This window comes from Adiantum capillus-veneris, chromosome 23, assembly GCF_014529385.1.
Source record: "Adiantum capillus-veneris isolate H3 chromosome 23, ASM1452938v2, whole genome shotgun sequence".
Taxonomy (NCBI): domain Eukaryota; kingdom Viridiplantae; phylum Streptophyta; class Polypodiopsida; order Polypodiales; family Pteridaceae; genus Adiantum; species Adiantum capillus-veneris.
This window is the reverse complement of record NC_140953.1, coordinates 124,391,704-124,411,751: the sequence shown is the minus strand read 5'-3', so window position 1 is coordinate 124,411,751 and position 20,048 is coordinate 124,391,704.

The window sequence follows — 20,048 nt, the reverse complement described above, 5'->3', positions numbered from 1 at the left end:
TAAGCCCGAAGGGCTTGGTGTTGTCAGAATTTCATTCTGAGGTCATCTCGACCACCGTTCGGCTTCGACAAAGGTCTGCGCAGGCCATTTTCGACTAAGTGGTCTCGACGGGTGCAGATCCGACTCTGCAAATTTGGGGTTTTCGGCCTACGACTGCAGGTGCTGAGGATATCGACACTCCCAGAGTGTTGATTTGTGGCTGTCTACACATCGAAGGACGGCTCACAGTTCTTGGAGGCGTGTCACATATGACACGGGCGCATCTACACACAGACTGTAGGCGACATCCACTAGTTCATCAGGTAGCTTGTGTTTGCTGCTTGATATTCCAGATTTCATCCTGACATTGCAGGAACTTCCACATGGGATGTATTGTCAGAGATGATGTATGTCTGTTGAGGGTTTGCTGGCTGTGAGTCACGCAGCAAACAACCGCCACAACGGTTACAGCATACAGTGGGAAATTTGTGGATGTATGACTTTGTGGGAAGTCTATGTACTGTCAGATTTACTGAAACCTTTGTTGAGGGTCGAGTGAGGTTTTATTGAGCTGGGGTATTCTTGAATGTTGAGATCCTTTCGGTGATACAGGTCTTGGAGAGATCCCTCGAGCACCCTTAGATAGGCAGCTAGGATGTATTGACTGTGAGTTAGACAGTTGGGATTGCATCTTTGCTTTACTTCCGTTGAGGCATTGTCGCAGTCTATGCTTACAGGACAGTGATAGAACAGTCAGAGACAGTACAGGTGCAGGACAGGTTTACCCGCAACTTACAGTGTCAGAGAGACAGTGTTTTTTGGTCTGTTTTTAGTACACCAGAGCCATTTTACAAAGGAGACTCTGCCAAAATTTATGCAAAATCTGAAGCTTTCTTGGTTCATTTGACAGGTTGATATTGGTTTAGAGGTCAGTTTACAGGGGAAACTCTGCCGAATTATTCCCAGGAAAGTAAACTACTATGAAGCATAGCTATGGCTGGATCATAGGACACTGCTCTTTACAATATCAAGAAGCTGGATGGAACTAATTTCCCATTGTGGAAGAAGCAGATTTGGCACGTGTTGGTACAAAAGAAGCAGATAAAACCTATAAAGCTCAAGGGGATAAAACCAGAAGATATGGACGAAGATGAATGGAGCGAAATGGATGAATTGGCACTTTCTACCATTATGCTGACTTTGGCAAAAAGCGTTTACTTCAATGTAGCAGACGAGATGTCGGCTTATCAAGCATGGTTAAAGCTGAGTGATCTTTATGAGAAGAAGAGTGCAGCTTCACAGGTATACTAGCTTAAGAAGCTTGTTGACTTGAAGATGAAAGAAGGGACACCTATGTCCAATCATCTGAATGAATTCAACACAATCTATAGTCAGTTGTCAGCTCAAGGTGTCAAGTTTGATGAACCTGTTAGAGCTATGTTCCTGTTGATCACATTGCCGAAAAGTTGGGACACTTTTCACACAGCTTTGAGTAATTCTGCAGCTCCAGATGGTTTGAACATAGCAGGTGTAGAAGGAAGTCTGCTTACTGAAGAAACCAATAGAAAGACAATGGACAAAGGCAAAGGAACAGCCTTAGTTGTCAGGGAAAGGACCAAAGAAAAGTACAAAGGTGGAAAGAGGAATCAGTCTCGTAGCAAGTCCCGCAGTGCTAAAGGCAAGAGTGACATAGAATGCTACCATTGTGGCAAGAAGGGTCACATGAAAAGAGACTGCAGAGAATGGAAAGCAGAAAAAGGCAAAGAGAAAGCTGAAGACCATAGTGAGAAGAACAAGTCCTCAGTGAAGATTCAAGAAATAAATGTGACAAACACTGTTGCAGAGGATGAGAGTCTAGTGTCAGGAGACATCTACTTCTTGAAGAATACAATGGACTCAGCTCTTCTTACAGCATCTGATGGAAATGCACTGAGTGACTGGATTATAGACTCAGGGGCATCACTTCATGTGTCTCCAAACAAGGAGTGGTTTACCTCTTATGTGACCACTAAAGATCATGTTCGGCTAGGTAATGGGCAGACATGTGAGATCGTAGGTGTTGGAGATGTTCAATTGAAGTTTTAGAATCCACTTCTTTCACGCTGAAGAATGTGAGACATGTTCCCGCAATTACAAAGAGCTTGATCAGCACAGGTTTACTTGATGATGCTGGCTACGTCACCACTTTTGGACAGAACATGTGGAAGATATCCAAGGGTTCTATGACAGTAGCACATGGAGTAAAGTCTGGAGGACTTTACATGATTTATGTATCAAATGTCTCTTAAAATGTAATCAATGTAACCGAGCAGCCGAACGTTTCTTTGTCGCATAGCCGGTTAGGACATATGTCCAAGAAGGGAATGGAAATCTTGTCTCGTTCTGGTTATTTGAGTGGCTTTTCATTTAATGATTTTGAATTCTATGAACATTGTCTGTATAGTAAGCAAACACAGCAGCCACATAAGCATAGAAGCAGTAGAAGAGATACACAGTTGGCACTTGTTCATAGTGATTTGTGTGGACCTATGCCTAACCTATCTCTAGGGGGAGCTTCTTACTTTATGACATTTATAGATGATTACTCGAGGAAAGTATGGGTTTACTTTCTCAAGCACAAGGATGAAGCGTTTAGTGTTTTCAAAACGTTTGTGACACTTGTGGAGAATCAGAGTGGCAAGAAGCTTAAATGCTTACACACTGACAATGGTGGAGAGTATGTTTCAAAGGCCTTTCAGGACTTTTGTGAGTCAAAAGGTCTAAAACGTGTACTTACTACTCCTTACAATCCTCCTCAAAATGGTGTTGCGAGAGGATGAATAGGACCATACAAGAGAAGGTCAGAAGTATGTTGTCTAATGCACAGTTGCCAAATGGGTTTTGGGCTGAAGTTGTATCAACAGCTGCTCACCTTGTAAATAGATCTCCTAGCAAGGTTTTGCAGAAGGATTCAGTGCCAGAGATGGTATGGTCAGGCAAAATTCCCTTATACAAGCATCTCAGAGTCTTTGGCTGTGAGGCATATACTCACGTTCCAAAGGAATTTAGGAACAAACTTGAGCCAAAGAGTAGAAAGTGCATCTTTCTAGGCTATGGTAATTCTGGTGAGATGGGGTACAGACTTTGGGATCCCGAATCTAGAAAGGTTGTCCGCAGCAATGATGTTCACTTTAATGAATCCAAATATCATTCTAAACCAGAGAGGGTTGAGGAGATTAGAAGAGTTTTCTTCCAAGAAGATGGACCTGCACGTGCAAGACAAAATGTCAGGGCTCAAGAGGAGCAAGACCAGGATAGAGTGGAACCACAGGTTGTGGCTGAGCCTGAGCCACCTATTGTGCGTAGATCTAGACGTGTCACGCGACCTCCTGATAGGTTTGTTCCATCTATGAACTATGTCATGTTGACTGATTGCAATGAGCCTTCATGTTACAAGGAAGCAGTGCAAATGAAGGACTCCGGGAATTGGCAATTGGCCATGCAGTCAGAGATGACAGCTCTGCATAAAAACAAGACATGGAAGCTAGTTAAATTACCACAGGGCAAAAAGGCTCTACCTTGTAAATGGGTTTACAGGTATAAGATCACCGCTCATGATAGTCAGCCAAAGTACAAAGCAAGGCTTGTTGCCAAGGGATTTAAGCAAGAACAAGGCATTGACTTTGATGAAGTCTTCTCTCTGGTGGTCAAGATGACTACATTGAGATGCTTTCTTGCATTGGTTGCCATATTAGATTTGGTGTTGCACCAAATGGATGTCAAGACAGCGTTCTTGCATGGTGATTTAGATGTGGAAATTTACATGCAACAGCCAGAAGGGTTTGTTGAGAAAGGCAAGGAAGATTGGGTATGCCAGTTGTTAAAGAGTCTTTATGGCTTAAAACAATCACCGAGGGCATGGTACCATAAATTCCACAAGTTTATGCTTTCTCAAGGCTACAAACGTAGTGAGTTCGATCACTGTCTATATACAAAGAAGGCTAAGGATGGTAGTTGGCTGATCCTTATTTTGTATGTGGATGACATGTTGATTGCTGGCAAGCACTTGGAAGAAATTTCAGCTTTGAAGTCAAATATGGCAAAATCGTTTGACATGAAAGACATAGGTGAGGCAAGTCATATACTTGGTATGCGCATTGAGAGAGACAGATCAAAGACGCTGATTTGGTTATCTCAAATAGAGAATATTGACAAGGTTTTGCAACGTTTCAATATGGAGAAGGGAAAGGCACCGAGTGTTCCATTGCCACCATATGTGAAACTTAGCGTAAGTCGATACATGTCAAACCTAGGCAAGAAACATTTGGAGGCAGTGAAAGGAATATTGAGATACCTGAAAGCTACAAAGAGTATGCGTATATGCTATGGGAGTCAGGAGCTAAGTGTAAAGGGTTTTACAGACTCAGATTATGCAGGTGACTTAGACAACCGAAGGTCTATGTCAGGGTATGTATTTACATTGGCTGGTGGAGCAGTATCATGGCGTTCTAGATTACAAGATTGTGTTACTCAGTCTACTACAGAGGCTGAATATGTTGCAGCATTAGAGGCATGCAAAGAATCAATTTGGCTTAATCGACTAGTAATAGATTTGGGAATCAAAGAAGAGATGCCTGTGTTATATTGTGATAGTCAAAGTGCTATACAATTGGCTCGCAATCTAGTTTATCACTCAAAGACAAAGCATGTGGATGTGAAGTATCATTTCATCAGGGAAATGCTCGAGGATAAGCAACTTCAGCTTGTCAAAGTTCACACCACAGAAAATCCTACTGATCTACTTACAAAAGGACTTCCCTCAGAGAGCTTTGCGCATTTTCGCAAGCAGTTAGGTGTAGGGTAGTACATCACTTCTCTACTTCTCTTGTATATTAGCTTGTATAGTAGCTTCTCTCACACTTAAAGTACCACATTGGACTTTAAGTGGGAGGTTGTTGGGGTATAAAGCCCAATGTGGTCGCCCAGGTAAGTGGGCGGGCCGCCAGGTATGTACACATATTCTTTTTAAAAAACCTAATAAGAACTCACTATGCTCTACACATTACAGTAGAGAGAGTTCACCATATCGTCGTGCTCTTCTTCTCGCACTCTCTCTCGCGTCGCACTTCCGCTCGTACACCTTCACAATACAATTCTTTGTGTTCCTTCAAGACTAGCTAGTGCAATGAAGATGGAAACTTCATGCACTAAGCAAAACACTTAATCAAACACAACTTGAATTATCCCCGTTCTCAGATCCAAGACCTCACACACCTTCGAAGATGGTGAGAGCTACCAGGGTATGAGAGTAGATTGAGAGGAAGAAGGAGTATCTTACGAGAAAGATGTACATCTCCTCACATAATCACTCATATTAGCATAGCTTAGCTTAGTAATTAGCTTGGTAGAGAAGATGAGCATGCATTGAAGCTTGGCTCTTGGTTGGATTTGCATCCACATGCCAAGAGAGTGTTGATGTAGGCTTCTATCTCACAAGCTTGGAGTAGGTGATGAGCTCTCCATTAAAGCTTGGGAGGAGATAGAGTATTCTTTCTTCACACATGGTCAAGTGTGAGTGTGTGTGTGTCAATACCAAGCAAAAATCAGGCCCCCCTCTCTCTTGGGCGAGCCCTTCCTGCTAAATTGGTCTGGCTTTTGCCTCATTGGACCTCCCCAAGTCAAGCCAATGGGTGTTAAGCAGCATAAGTGATAGCCTTCTGACATGTGTCCCCCTTTCCCCTTTTGTGAGAGCTTTAGGTAATTAAATAATTAAACTAAACTCTCATTGGACCCCTTTGCCTCCTGGCCAATAGGAATCAGGCAAGCCATTGGGCTCCTGAATGCTCATTGGACCCCTTGGGAGACTGCCCAATAGTCTTCTAGGAGACTTAATTCTCATTGGTTTCTTTTATTAAATGTTTTTAAATTAATTAAACTAGATTTACTCTAGCTTAATTCTCATTGGTCCACTTCAAGGGTCTTCCAATAGGAATTGGGCACACCTTGTGGGCATCTGGCCTAGGGAGCTGACATGTGTCCCTAATTCCCTTTGTGTAAAGGGAGCCTGTGTGTGTGTGTGTGGCTTTCTCTCTCATCCCCTACTAGATGGGCTTGCCCCCTCCTTTGTAGACTTTGAAGAAGACTTTTGTACACACACTAAGCATCCAATTTTCCCTAGGGTTGACCTTTTGGACACAACCTTTGAATTTTGGAACCTTAGCATTTTGGAAGTCTTAATGGGCTAAACCTTAGGGTCTTTTTAGCCCATTGTTGCACATGGCTCTTTTGCAGATGGCCCCCCCTTTGGATCCCTATTTTCCCTCCTTTGGATCCCTACTGTGGCCGGTCTGCTAGCTTAACCAATATTCTAGCTTTTTCTCCCCTGGCCTTCCCCACATTAAATGATCAGTTTAATATGAGAAAATCATTTAGGAGAATTAGATATTGATTATTATGACAAGACTCCTCACCTGGTTCTGCTAATTCTATCTCTTTAACTACCGTTGGACCATCATAGACTCCACTGCTTCCATTGGTAGGTATTCGTTGGGCTTTGGCATACACAACCTTTCACTCCCCCGTGGTATAAGATTTAAAATGTTCAGGAGCCGTATGTAAGTCAGCAGGCTCTTGTCCTGACGGAGACCTTTCTTTTAGTTATGCCTCCTTTTGTTGTTGTGCTAACTCTCGGTTTTGACGTCTTCTTATAGTTCGACTCAATTTCGGCTCTGTATCCTCCAATTGAGCGAGGTCAATGGGTCGCGGGCTGCACCACATGACACTCTGGAGATGTTCACCCCAATTGTCTACTAGCTTTCGATGAGCATCACATGCCCCTAGATAGCTAAGCCATTCTGTAGTAGATCTTTCCTTGTTTATCCTAGCTCTCACATTTGCTCGATATTGTCGTCTGTTATATGAACTTTGTTTCTTGTTAAGGTTTTGATTTTGGCAAATGTTTGAACTCGACTCGCCTGATAGGTCTTCACTTGTATCTTCTTCATTCTCATATAGATTACCATAGATGGTCGTACTAGGCCTTGAGTGTTCAGTTTCTATACCTGGTTCACTCGATGTTTCTTCAGGTTCTGAATCCATTTCTCCATGAGATTCCGTTTCTGATGTGTATTGGCCTGAAGCCTTTGAGGAATCATCGGTTTCACTCTCAGGTAGGTGTGCCTCTTTCTTATCATCGGATGTTACATGCGCTACACCTAACATGTTTACTGGTGCAATGTGTGGTATCTCTTCCCCATCTGGTGTTACCCAGGTTGTTCCTCTAGCTCCCCATGTATCTATAGTTGCCACTAGGTGTACCCAATCGACATTGTCTGACTCAGCTATTCCGGGTAGGATATCCATATAAGGAGAGTTCTCCCCAATATCCGTGTCTTCGTTACACGTGTAACAATACTGTAATGGAGCTGAGTGAATTGTTGTGTCTGATCGATTATTAATGATGAATTTATTTCCTAGAGGATGCGTTCGACCACTTAAAAGATCAACTCGAATGACAGAGTCTTGGAACTGTAAGTAGACGTGGTTTTTGAACCAGTCATGCACCATTTTTGCTTCCCTCATGAATGGACGCCCTAAGATCATCTCAAATGACATAGGATGCTTGGAACAATCCATAACAATGAAATTCTGCTTTACCTTGTGTCCCAAGACCTTGATTTTGAGATCCTTTAGCATTCCAATAGGCGTAACAATAGATCCATTAGCCATTTTTACCACTACGCTTGTGGCTTCAAGGTGAGGTCGCCCCATAGACTCCCAACAACTCTTTGTCACCATGCTGACTCCCGCACCACCGTCAAGGACCCCCTTTACAGTTAATCCTTTAGTAGTGATTGGTAGAGTAGCATTAGATTCACCACCTTCAAAGTATTGCCCCAACTTGTTAACGGGTACTTCAATTACAGATTCATGTCCCGCTAGGTCAGATGGTGGTGCTAAATGTTCCTCATCATTCATTACCGAGTCAGGTTTGTTCATATGTGCAAACTGTGGTAATCCGGCCTGTAATTATCCATTGAGGAAGGCTCGAAGAGCTGAGACTAGCTAGGGGTCTTTATATAGTTTGGACATGATGGTGGTTCTAGCTTCTGAAGACATGAAATCCATCAATTTGGCAACATTTAATGGCATCTTGTGGGACGTAGGACCCTGACAAGAGAATGGTGAAGATGGAATCTCCACTTCCTCAAGGGGGTCGGGCATTCCCTCACCAAACATTCTCTCTAGTAGGAAAGGTGTGTGTCCACTTTCAGATGTCCTACCCTCACTCTCTTCCCGAATGATACTGGGTATAGCTAACGGCCTGTAGTTCTTGTGAGGTTGAACTTGTGTGGGAAACACTGTGTCCAACATCTGGATATGTTTGGGTTCAGGTTCTAATGTTCGTTGAGTTTCTTCCACCAAACCCCTCATTTGTTGGACTCGTTCAATTTCCACTTTCTCTTGCAATCCTCATTTTTTGTCTCTCGTGGCTTATCTTGGGGATTCGCAACTGGGTGGTTTAACTTTGAATACTCTTTTGGTGTTCGTCGTAATTCCCTCTCGTGGTTTTGGTCTCCGTGGTCTCTATCGAATCTGAGTCATCCTCAGGGTCATTCATATACACGGGATCCTCTCGTGTCCCTATGTTAGTCTTTGAACTAGGTTTTGAGCTAGAAGCATTAAGGGATTTCTTTCTTCGTGTTTTCTTCTTTCTCGCTCGGCCAATGGATGCAGCATCTCTCTCTTCGAGGATGTAATTTTGCTTTTGGAGCATCGACCATGTGAGTGCATTCACTGGTGCTATGTTTATAGTTGGTGGTGTCCCATCAACAATCTCTATTATGTTCAATGGTGTGATTTTCGGTGCATTTGGATTGTTAGGACACTGTGCGATCAAATGATCTATGCCACAACGATTACAAGTGAGTATTGGCATTGCCAATGCACTCCCTTGACTTGTTTGCATTAGTGCAACATTCTTTTGCATTCTAATGGGGCACTCAGCTACTCGATGTGGTCCACCACATTCGTAGCACTGAAGAGGTGGTCTCCTGGCAAAACTATTAATGTTTTGGCCTCTTGCTGCTAGCGCAGTAGCTTGATATACCGGTTTGATTTGTCCCCAATGGTCTTCCATATAGTACATGGGACACTCCTCAAGCATGTCGACTCCATAGGTGATACTAGAGTCTATGTCCTCTTCGCAATCTACATAAGTACTAGATGACTCGCAACCTATTTGGTTCATAGGTGTAATTGTTGGATGAGGGGGTTGCGGTCCTAGCACTGGAGGTGGCAACGGTGTGGTTTGGACCACATTTTGGGTTCTAGGGACCATGTGCTGTAATGGCAACTGTTGCTCCATGGGTGGGGTAGGCATCAATGCAGGAACTCGAGGTGAGTCTGCCCAAGCTATAGGCGGTCTATTTTCCATGATGCGTTTAAGCATTAGGCAATCCTTCGCTTGATGGCCATACCTACCACACGCGTTACAAGTCCCATTAAACTTTACTCTGAAAGTAGGGCATTCACTCGTAGTATGTGGGCCCAAGCAGATTGAGCACGATTGCTGCTCCCTTCTTGGATACATATGAGTGTTTTGTGGAGCACGATTACCCCTAAGGCTTTCTTGGATGGCCTTGGTGAGATCTGCCAAAGTCATCTCAGATATCGTTTGCTCTTTCACGATTGGCTTTATCTTCATTGGCTCATGCCCTGATGCTTGCGAGCTACTAGACTTCGGCTCGGCAGACACTCTTTCTCATGCAATCATTAAATTATCCTCCAATTGGATTGCATTCATGGTGACTGCTTCCCAAGTAGTGATACCTCTAATGACTAGGCCATTATAAATACTTTCATGTCATAGTCCCCTAATGAATCTATCGAGCAATTGGTTGTTGTTGAATCGCTTGTTTGGATTGCATCGAGAATTCAAATTCTTTAGGCGACTAATGAAGTCTCTCACGGATTCACCTTCTTCTCGTTGGGCTTTCTGGAGCTGAGAGTCTACACCCCAAAGTACTCCCTCTCGTATGTATTCTTTTAAGAACAGTCTCCTAAGAGTAGAGTAGATCGTTTTCTCTTCTACTCTTAAGGTTCTATACCAATCTCCATCCTTTCCGCTTAGGGTCAAACTCAAAGCCTTACACTTATGTAGCTCATTGTGCTCTTCCAAGGAATCGCACACATGTTCAAAGACTTCCATATGCTTTCTAGCATCTCCGTCTCCACTGAATTTTTGTGTGAGCTTAGCTACTTGAACTGCCTTGCTCCTAGGCTCTCTATCAGGTGCACTACGCATGTTTTCCGCAATAGAGCGACCGATAGTTTGAGCAAATGTTGCCAAATCTCCTATTTGAGCAGGTATAATGGGTGTATGTGCTCCTGGAACCACATGTGAGATGGGAGTTGGCCTTGGCCTTGGCATACGTGCGGCTCTTGGGTCCCATATTTCGTATGGTGGTGTACCAGACGGTGGTCCAAAGTTTACAGGCGTGGCCCTAGGCATAGGGGGTGTTTGATATGGCATGTTATTATTAAATGGCATGGCTCCACTTGTATAAGAGTTTGGATAATTCCATTGTGGATTGTAAGCTCTTGGAATAATCGGAGGTGTAGGAGCTACATGAGGCTGAGGTACGACAGGTGCACATGATTGATACATACATGTAGGTATAGTTGGGGGCACTGTGCTACTAGGCATCGGCGCAGTGTTAACAAATGAACTCCATGGTGTACTTCTTGTCATTATCACCACTGGGATATGCATGGTAGCCGTAGTGTCATTAAGAGAAAGATGAGCTAGATCTGGGAAGGTAAAGCTGCCACTTGTGGGCTCAGATTGTACTGAGGCTCCTGGCGAAACAACATATGGAGGATCAATGGGGCTCACTGAGGGAGTCTCCATTTGTGATAGGGTTGGTTGGTTGGCCTTTCCCGTATCCAAGAATCTCATTAGGCCTGTTGAAGGCATGTTGATCGCTGTGTTCTGTCTTTCTAACTCGACAATCCTATGGAGGACATCACAGACTTTCTGTTGTTGCTCATCTATGCTAGTAGCACCCGATGTGGATTGTAGAACATCTAACCAACCCACATGATAGGTGTGTCCTGTGTACCGATCAGTTAAAGCTTCTGCTTGTAGGTCATACTCCCAATTTTCGTTTAGGAATATCCCATCTAGGCATGGCGTGCTGGAGGTTTCCCTCGAAGTGGAAGCATTATTGCTCCCCATCGCTTGCCCCTCCGTGACTGCTACCTTGGGAGCACTCGGTTGCTCGGCTGGCATGATTGTTGTCATAGGAGCCTTTGCTTTCAGGGCTCGACTTTGTTATAGCCTTCGTAGGTTCTCAATTTCCCTCTCCCTTGTTGCTTGCATATAGCGTTCGATCTCTTGTACTTCGGCAAGACTCCTACCATCAGGTAGTAAAACCTCAGAGGGAGATAGTCCTAAAGGATCAGGAGGTGCAGTGGATGGAACATTCACATGCACACTCTCAAGAAGCATAGGGTCTATTTTAGGCATGAATGACGAATTTACTTCCCCACTCCCTTCATTTATTTCATTAACCGCATGTTCGGAGCGAGTAGCTCTACTAAGGGTCTCTTTTAAGCGGCTAAACACGCTAGACCCGGGCCGTGGGCCCATGGCATGCATGTCTTGACTTGAACTATCAGGGTTTGGTGTAGGATACCCCTCCATGACTTCGTAGTCAGAGGAAGAATCAGTAGACGCGATATGAGGATCTTGGGTCGCGCTACCTTGAGTCCCAGCCGAAGGTCCAAGACCTAGGGTGGAGGAATAATGGGTGCCCGCGTAAATGGAGGCACTACCAATATGCTCGTGCTCTAACACTCGTCCAGAGCGTAGGTTCATATGACTTGGATCCCCTAGAAGTGTCAGTGAGTGCCCGTGAAGGCTGCTCACCTAGTAATTTTGGGTGTTTTGCAACCCAAGTCTTTTCTTATTTATTTATTTTTTGATTTTTTGGTCCTTTTTTTCTGACCCAGCTATAGAATAGAACGTATGATAGCTCAAAACGAGCGTCTTGGTCAGAGGGACGTGCCGTGCTTTATAGCCCTCTGTTTGGTCACTTTATGCCCTCAGAATCCCTAAAACTGTCAATTTCTAGTAGGGAACTAGGCCCAAATTAGAAAGTCTAAGGGTGCAAGTGGGAAGAGAAGGGAGGAGAGTGGAGGACTTGCCCCACATGCTCTCATTCCCTCTTGAGGGGGTAGGGTATATATATAAGAGTGAGTCTAGTACATATCATAAGACTGAGGCCTGGGGCTTGGGCTTGGGCTTGGGCTTGGGAAAATGATCCCGATCCCGATCAAAATTTTAGTGTAGCCCCCCAATCACTCATGCTTAAATATTTTTGGTTTTTTTAAAATTTATATATATATATATTTTAAAGGCGATGACCGCGTGCGATTTAGGTGACCCTTTCTTTGCCACACACACTGTCAACACCTACCTAACCTCTCTGTCAACAACTCACAGACAACTCACTACCTTATCTACTTACTAATAGTGCTGCTAACCACTAACTAATCTACTAACTAATCTGTTAACCACTCTGTTAACTGCTTATTGACAGTGGGCACTACCTACTTCCTCTCTCACTACCTTACTGTGCAAAGACTGTGTGCAGGCAAACCTTGACAAAAAACTGTGTACAGACTGTGTGCAAACAGAAATTGCTAACTGCCTTCTTACTTATTCATTCACTGCGAACAAGCTAATGACTACTAACCGTGCAAAGACTGTGTGCAAACAAAAAACACAACATTATGCAGAAATCACAGAACTTGCAGACAATACAGAAATTAACAACTTGCAGAAAAATAACTCATTCCTCTTCCTCTTCCTCTTCTTTCCTACTACAAACAACTCATAGGAGAAGCACAAAGTGCCTCTTGGGCTTAGTGCAAAGCGAATCCCCGGCAGCGGCGCCAAAAATGTGTGCTCCTTGCCTTGCCTAACACTGTGTGCGAGCCATAGACGGCTCCAAGCACACAACTAGCTTAACTAGTAAGCTCAAAAGAGGGCAATGGTGTGTCACTCACCGCTCTATGCTCCTGTCGTGGAGGATTCCTCGCCGCGAAGAAGAAGGAGACGCCGCTGCATCACGCTCAACCGCTTCACCGCCGTCGTGCCGCCGCAATGCTCTCTCTCTCTCTCTCTCTCTCTCTCTCTCCCCCTCACATACACACACACACACAAGGAGGTGAAGAAGAAGAAGATGGAGATGGAGATGGAGCAAGATCACTCTTCTATTGCACAAATGAGAGAATGAGTGAATTTTAGGTTTAGTTGGCTTTTATATGAGCTCACCCCATTCACACTTGGGCGCCCATGCTTAGCCGACTAATCCCTTGAATGTCCCAGTTAGAGTGCGCCTCTCATCGGTGATCACTCTTACCCTTTTCCTATTGGACCGACAAGCCCGGTACCTGACTCTACCAAATAAATAATACAATGTCCATCGTAGGTTACAACGTCCGTCTTGTAGGTGATAGGGTGTCCGTGAGCTGTGAGGGTTAATAGGATGGTTCAGTTCGGGCCACATGCAGGTTGCAGCTTGTGCATAGTGATGTTTGTGGGCACATGCAAACTCCGTCCTTGGGCAATTACCTGTACTTCGTGACTTTCATTGATGATTACTCCAGGCATGCGTGGGTATTTTCGCTTAAAGCGAAGTCCGAAGTTTTTATGTGCTTCAAACAATTTCTGGCTATGGCTGAAAATGTCTCGAAATGTACTATGGGCACCCTCCGTTCCAATCGAGGGTGGGAGTATATGTCTCATGAATTTAATGCATTTCTGGCTAGTCGTGGGATAAAACACCAATGTACAGTTCCCTATACACCTTAGAAAAATGGTGTTGCTGAGAGGAAAAACAGGTCACTGATGGAAATGGCATGATGTATGTTCAAAAGTCAAGCTTTGCCGCATTCTTTTGGCTTGAAGCCATCATGTGTGCCACTTATATACTTAACAGGTGTCCTACGAAAGCTTTGCAATCTATTACTCCATATGAAGCATGGCATGATAGAAAGCCTTCTATTGAGCACATGCGTGTTTTTGGCTGTTTGGCATATGCTTTGGTGCCACAAACACAACGCAGAAAATTGGATGATAAGGCTATCAAATGTATTTTTGTTGGTTCTAGTGCCGAAAGCAAAGGTTACAGGTTATATCATCCGCAAACAAAGCGTATTTTGGTTTCACGGGATGTAGTGTTTGTGAAAGATTCTGTTCAGCCCTTTCTGTCATGTACTAGAGACAGTAATGTGCGTTCACACAGGACATTTATGACACTTTGTTGCCTCTTTTCAGTGGTGGAAATACGAATGTAAGTTCCAATGAGGCAAATGTACAGCCTATGGGGGTTTCTGAAAATGTTACAAATCAGCCTATTACTGATGCAGATGTACATGATGTACTTGATGAGGAAAGGGTTGAAAATGACAGGCTAGAGGTATGCCAAAATGGTTGGTGCACACTTTGCGTGATAGTAAATTGGATGCACCTTTGTCTAGTCATACTCGTTCAGGCTCTCGCCATGCATCTTATGCATCAAATTGTTATGCTTTGGCTGTGTCTAGCTTACATGATGTTGAGGAACCTCTATCTTTTGATGAAGCACAAAATTCAAAAAATTGGATGGCTGCCATCCAATCAGAATATGATGCACTTATAGAAAATGACACATGGACTTTATGTGATTTTCCTCTTGGCAAAAAGGCCATTGGTACGAAGTGGGTTTACAAGTTGAAACGCAAGCCGGATGGTGAGATCGATCGCCATAAAGCTCGACTTGTTGCAAAGGGTTATGCACAACAAAAAGGCATAGATTATGAAGAGACTTTTGCTCCCACTTGTCGTATGACTACTGTGCGATTTCTATGTGCATTGGCAGCTCATTTTGGTTGGGATGTACATCAATCGGGCATTGTTACTGCTTTCTTGAATGGTGACATATTTGAGGAAGTTTATGTAACGCAGCCTTGCGGTTTTGTCATAAAAGGACAAGAGGACAAAGTGTGCAGATTGTAAGAAGGCTTTGTATGGGTTGAAGCAATCTCCTCGTGCTTGATATGAGAAAGCTGACACTCATTTGGTTAAACGAGGCTTTTGTAATAGTCCAATCGAAAGCACATTGTATGTAAAGCGTGAGGATGATGTACTTCTCATTGTGGTTCTTTATGTCGATGATTTGCTCATCACTGGACCAAATGAGAGACATATTGCTGAATTTAAGGCTGATTTGAATGCTACTTACAAGATGAAAAATTTGGGCCTGTTGCATCATTACTTGGGTATATAGTTTAAGCAGTGTGATGGTGGTATTGCCTTGTGTCAGAAAAGTTACATAGAGACATTGCTATGTAAGTTTGGACTTGAGGATTGCAAACCTATTGCCACTCCCATGGAAACAAGTTTGAAATTGAGTCTACATGATGCTGGCGATCCTACTGATGTCACTCTTTACCAAACTGGTGTTGGCTGCCTCATTTATGTATGCAACACGAGGCCAGATATTCAGTTTGCAATCTCACAGGTCAACAAATTTATGCATAGCCCAGGGTCTAAGCATTGGCAGGCTATCAAGAGGATTTTCCGCTACCTTAGTGGCACTTTACATCTTGGATTGTTTTATCCCAAGGGGGGATCATTGCCACCAGACTTACATGCTTTTTCAGACTCAAAATGGGCTGGTTGTTTTGACACGCGAGTGTCCACAAGTGGTTTTTGTTTCATGCTTGGCAGTTCATGTATATCATGGTTGAGCAAGAAGCAACCTACTGTGGCCACTTTGAGTTGTGAGGCTGAGTACAAGGTAGTCTTCACAGCTACGGTTGAGTGTGTATGGCTCAGACGCCTTATGGATGATTTGGGTGTTGGACAAGACACTGCCAACACTATCTACACTGGCAGTCAGAGCGCATTGGCAGTTGCGAGGAACCCATTTTTTTATGCTCGCACAAAGCACATTGAGGTGCATTACCACTATGTCAGGGAGAGCTCTCAGCAGGAGAGATCAGCTTGGTTTATGTGCCAACACAGGACAACCTTGCAGATCTTTTCACAAAGGCATTGTCTCGTGAGAAGCTTGAAGCTTTCCGCAAAGCTTTGGGCTTACTCCCATTTGTGGACTGATCATGTTCTCAGGGCATGGCACTTCCCTTTACTCATGTGCTAGCTCTCGTTCACCGCATCACTCCAGGGGGGATTTGTTACCATTTACATGTGGTAGTGATGTGTGTGAACACACTAGGACCGCCGGGGCATTTTTCCCTTCTTTATGAGGTTTTTTCCCCCGTGCATTGTATATACGCCCATCACTCTAGGGCTATCTATCTTTCCATTTGCACACTAAGTAACATACTCTCTATTGTGTGCCTTGAGCTTCCTTCGTCTTCTCCAAGTTGTGTGCGTTTCTCTATGACCCTAATTCCAACAGACTACATTTTGAAATGCCATGAACAAGAATCTTATTGGACTGCATTTTGGAACGCAATGTGCAAGAAGTGCTTGCAAAGTCAAAGAATTTCCACTAGCTTTGAGCTCTTGGGTAGCGTCTCAGAACACCGTGGGTAGAACACCCTTTAAGATACCGTGGGTAGAACGCCCTCCGTCTTCGCCTACACCAACAAGTAACGACCACGTCTTGAGATGCTATGCTTGCCACCGCCAAAAATTGGGCTCTCATATCACTGTTAGGATTTTGGTTATGGTAGGTGGTAGCAAGGAAGAGCCAAGAGGGTGAAAGCATGCAAAAGAGCAGGAATGAGAGAGAGAGAGAGAGAGAGAGAGAGAGATGATAGACCAACAAAACAACGTTATATTATTATGTTGATTGAACACTTTTGAATGTTATATATAGAACTAGATTAACACTCCTTTGCACACATGTACCAACATAAGGATTCATGTGTGTGTGAGTGAGTGTGTGTGTGTGTGTGTTCCCACAGGCTATACAAGCTTGAACCCAACAAAGATGTAGCTCATCAGTAGGAAATTGCTAATAAACAAGCCAGAGGAATATTAAAACACTACATCAGAGAATCTTTAAGAATCAAAGTGGGTGATACTGGTAGTAAATACAACAATTTAGAACAGACCGACAACACTCATTCTCTATGTCAAGGAACCTCAAGTCCTTGATTTATGTGTAGCATACAAGATCGAGTGCTGAATTTATAAGGGATCAAATTGTACATTGTTGTGAGTGCCAAAACACAAAAGGAGGGGTGATTTACATGCATTAGCTATGTCCTTGAAGCCCAACATTTTTTGAAGGTATAGGGCTTGCAATTAGCTACCAAAAGCCCTTCATACATGCATGTGAGCTAGGCTTTGTAAGCTATTCTTGACAAAATTTCAACAAGTGTTTTGATAGCAAATAGGTTATACCCACAACGACTACTTGGTTATGCCAAGTTTATGAGAAGAGGCTTTGAGAGATTGCGGTCTAGGTATGCTCTTACTTTGATGCGTAGAGAGTGTGCATTAAATTTGCAACTAGGTGCTGACAATGTGATTTTGTACATGCTACTAATGAGTATGCTTTGATTATGCATATGCTCATCTATAGTTATAAGCATCGCCTAGGGTTGATTGGACCTATGTATGGTTGTATGCGAGTGAGAGATTCTTAGTGTTGTGTTCATATATGGCTCTTACTAGATGTAGGGGACGGGTATGGAGAGAGCTTTTGAAGGGAGCTTTTTAATTTTCCTTTACTTGGGTAATATTTTCGAGCAAAAAGCTCCCTCCCCTGTCGCTGAAGAGAGCTTTTTGGAGGGATCTTTCTTTGTCATTTATCAATCCCTTAGAATTTTCAAACTATAGTTGTCTTTAAAAACTTATGCTAGAAACATATCCGAAGGACAATATGGTACAATGCACACTTTTAGGACATGTGAGTCATGACACATATCACAATTTTAGTTTAGTACACATCATTTATTAACAAAGAAATATGTTATGCATGAAGTAGACAAACTGCAAAACGACTTCAACCCATCACATAGCATATACAAACAAAGTAATATGGTAAGCTCCAAGTAGACAAACTGCAAAACATTTAGGGCCAACAAATAAAGAAACGTGTTATGCACAAAGTTGACGATTTTCCAAAAAATTGAGATGACATCATCTTGAAGATGGAAGTCTCATTAAAAGAGTTTGAATATAAAATCACTTCGCAATTACATACAAAGTTGCAAGCACTCAATGGAAATTATATTGCACGTTTACAATTGAACACACGCAGTAGATCTTCATTTGTAATCTTGCTCTGATGGACGAACATATTGTGGTTCAAATCCAAGCCAAAATAACGTAGGAAAATTTAGTATATATGCTTACAAGCCATATATGGTTTACTTTGCACCACTCGTTCTGCAAAGTCTCCACATGTACACTTCGGACTACTGGCAACAAGCACTTCGTATCTCTCTCCTCGAACTTGAGAAGAATATGTCTCCACCATGAATTTTTCATGCATGCCTGCCTTTACAACAATGTGTTGAATAACATGTGCCTGCATGGTTATGACTGATTCAATTCTCTTAGAGGCCTTAATTGATATGCCTGGCCGATAACGCTCATTGCTGGTTTTCCTTTCTGCGATCTTATTTATTGTGAAGCCCCATGTCTCCAAATCCAACATCTCCAATGCATTTATGTTTGTTCCCTTCTCCACAGGCCAAGTTCTAGGTACTCTTGCAGGGCATTGAGTGATTGTGTTGCAGATTTTCCATGTGTGATCCACACTATCATTGCAGAACCACATGAATTGTGCCTTTAAAGCGCTTCCTGACCAGTGGAAGCACCTCTTTCCCATGTACGAATCCCTCAAAAGGATGGTGTAACCGCACCTGCAAAAAATGTTGTCATAAACTAATATCTAATACTCCCAAATGATTTTCTCATGTTGAATTGATCATTTAATATGGGGAAGTACCAGGAGAGTAGAAGCTAGAATATTGGTAAGGTTGCCAGATCGGTCTCTGCCATGGATCCAAAGGAGAGAAATAGGGATCCAAAGGGGGACAGTCTACAAAAAAGCAATGTGCTACAATGGGGCTTAAAAGACCTAAGGTTCAGCTCCATTAAGACTTCCATAAGCTAAGGTTCCAAAAATTAACTCATTTATCCAATGGCCAAAACAAGGGGAAAATTGAATGGTCATGGGGAGACTAAAAACTCTTCCCACATCCCTAGGAAGGAGGGGGACGAGCCCCTTTAGAAGGGGATGAGAGAAACACACACACACACACACACTCCAAGGCTCCCCTTTACACAAAGGGAATATTGGACACATGTCACGCTCCTAGACTACTTGCCCCCAATCTCCCCTCAAATCCTATTGGATGGCCACAAAAGTGGACCAATGAGAATTAGGCTAGAGTAAAGTTAGTCTAATCAATTTAAAAATGCTTGATAAATGAACCAATAGAAATTATGCTCCCTAGAAGACTATTGGACAATGTACGAAGGGGTTCAATGAGCATTCAACAGCCCAATAGCTTGCCTGATTCCTATTGGCCAGAAGACTAAGAGGTCCAATGAGAATTTAATTGAATTATTGATTACATAAAGCTCTGATAAAAGGGGAAAGGGGGACACTTCTCAAAAGGCTATCAACTATGCTTGTAATTTGTGATTGGCTAAGCTTTACAGGAGCCAATGGGAGGCCAACATGAGCAAATAGCAAGATGCGTCGACCAAGATGAGAGAGAGAGGGCTGCATTTTACTCTAACAGAATGCTGCACACACATGCGCGCGCACACACACACACACACACACACACACAACTCATGTGTGCAAGAAGAACTCCATCTCCTTCTCCAAGCATTCAGAAGTGGAGGCCTACACCAACAACTCTTAGCTATGGAATGTAAATCCAACCAAGAGCCAAGCTTCAATGGGATGCTCATCTCCTCTACCATGCTAATGACTAAGCTAAGCTATGCTATTAGAGTGATTATGTGAGGAGAATACTTCTTTCTTGTAAGATACACCTTCTTCCTCTCAATCTATCCTCATTCCCTACTAGCTCTCACCATT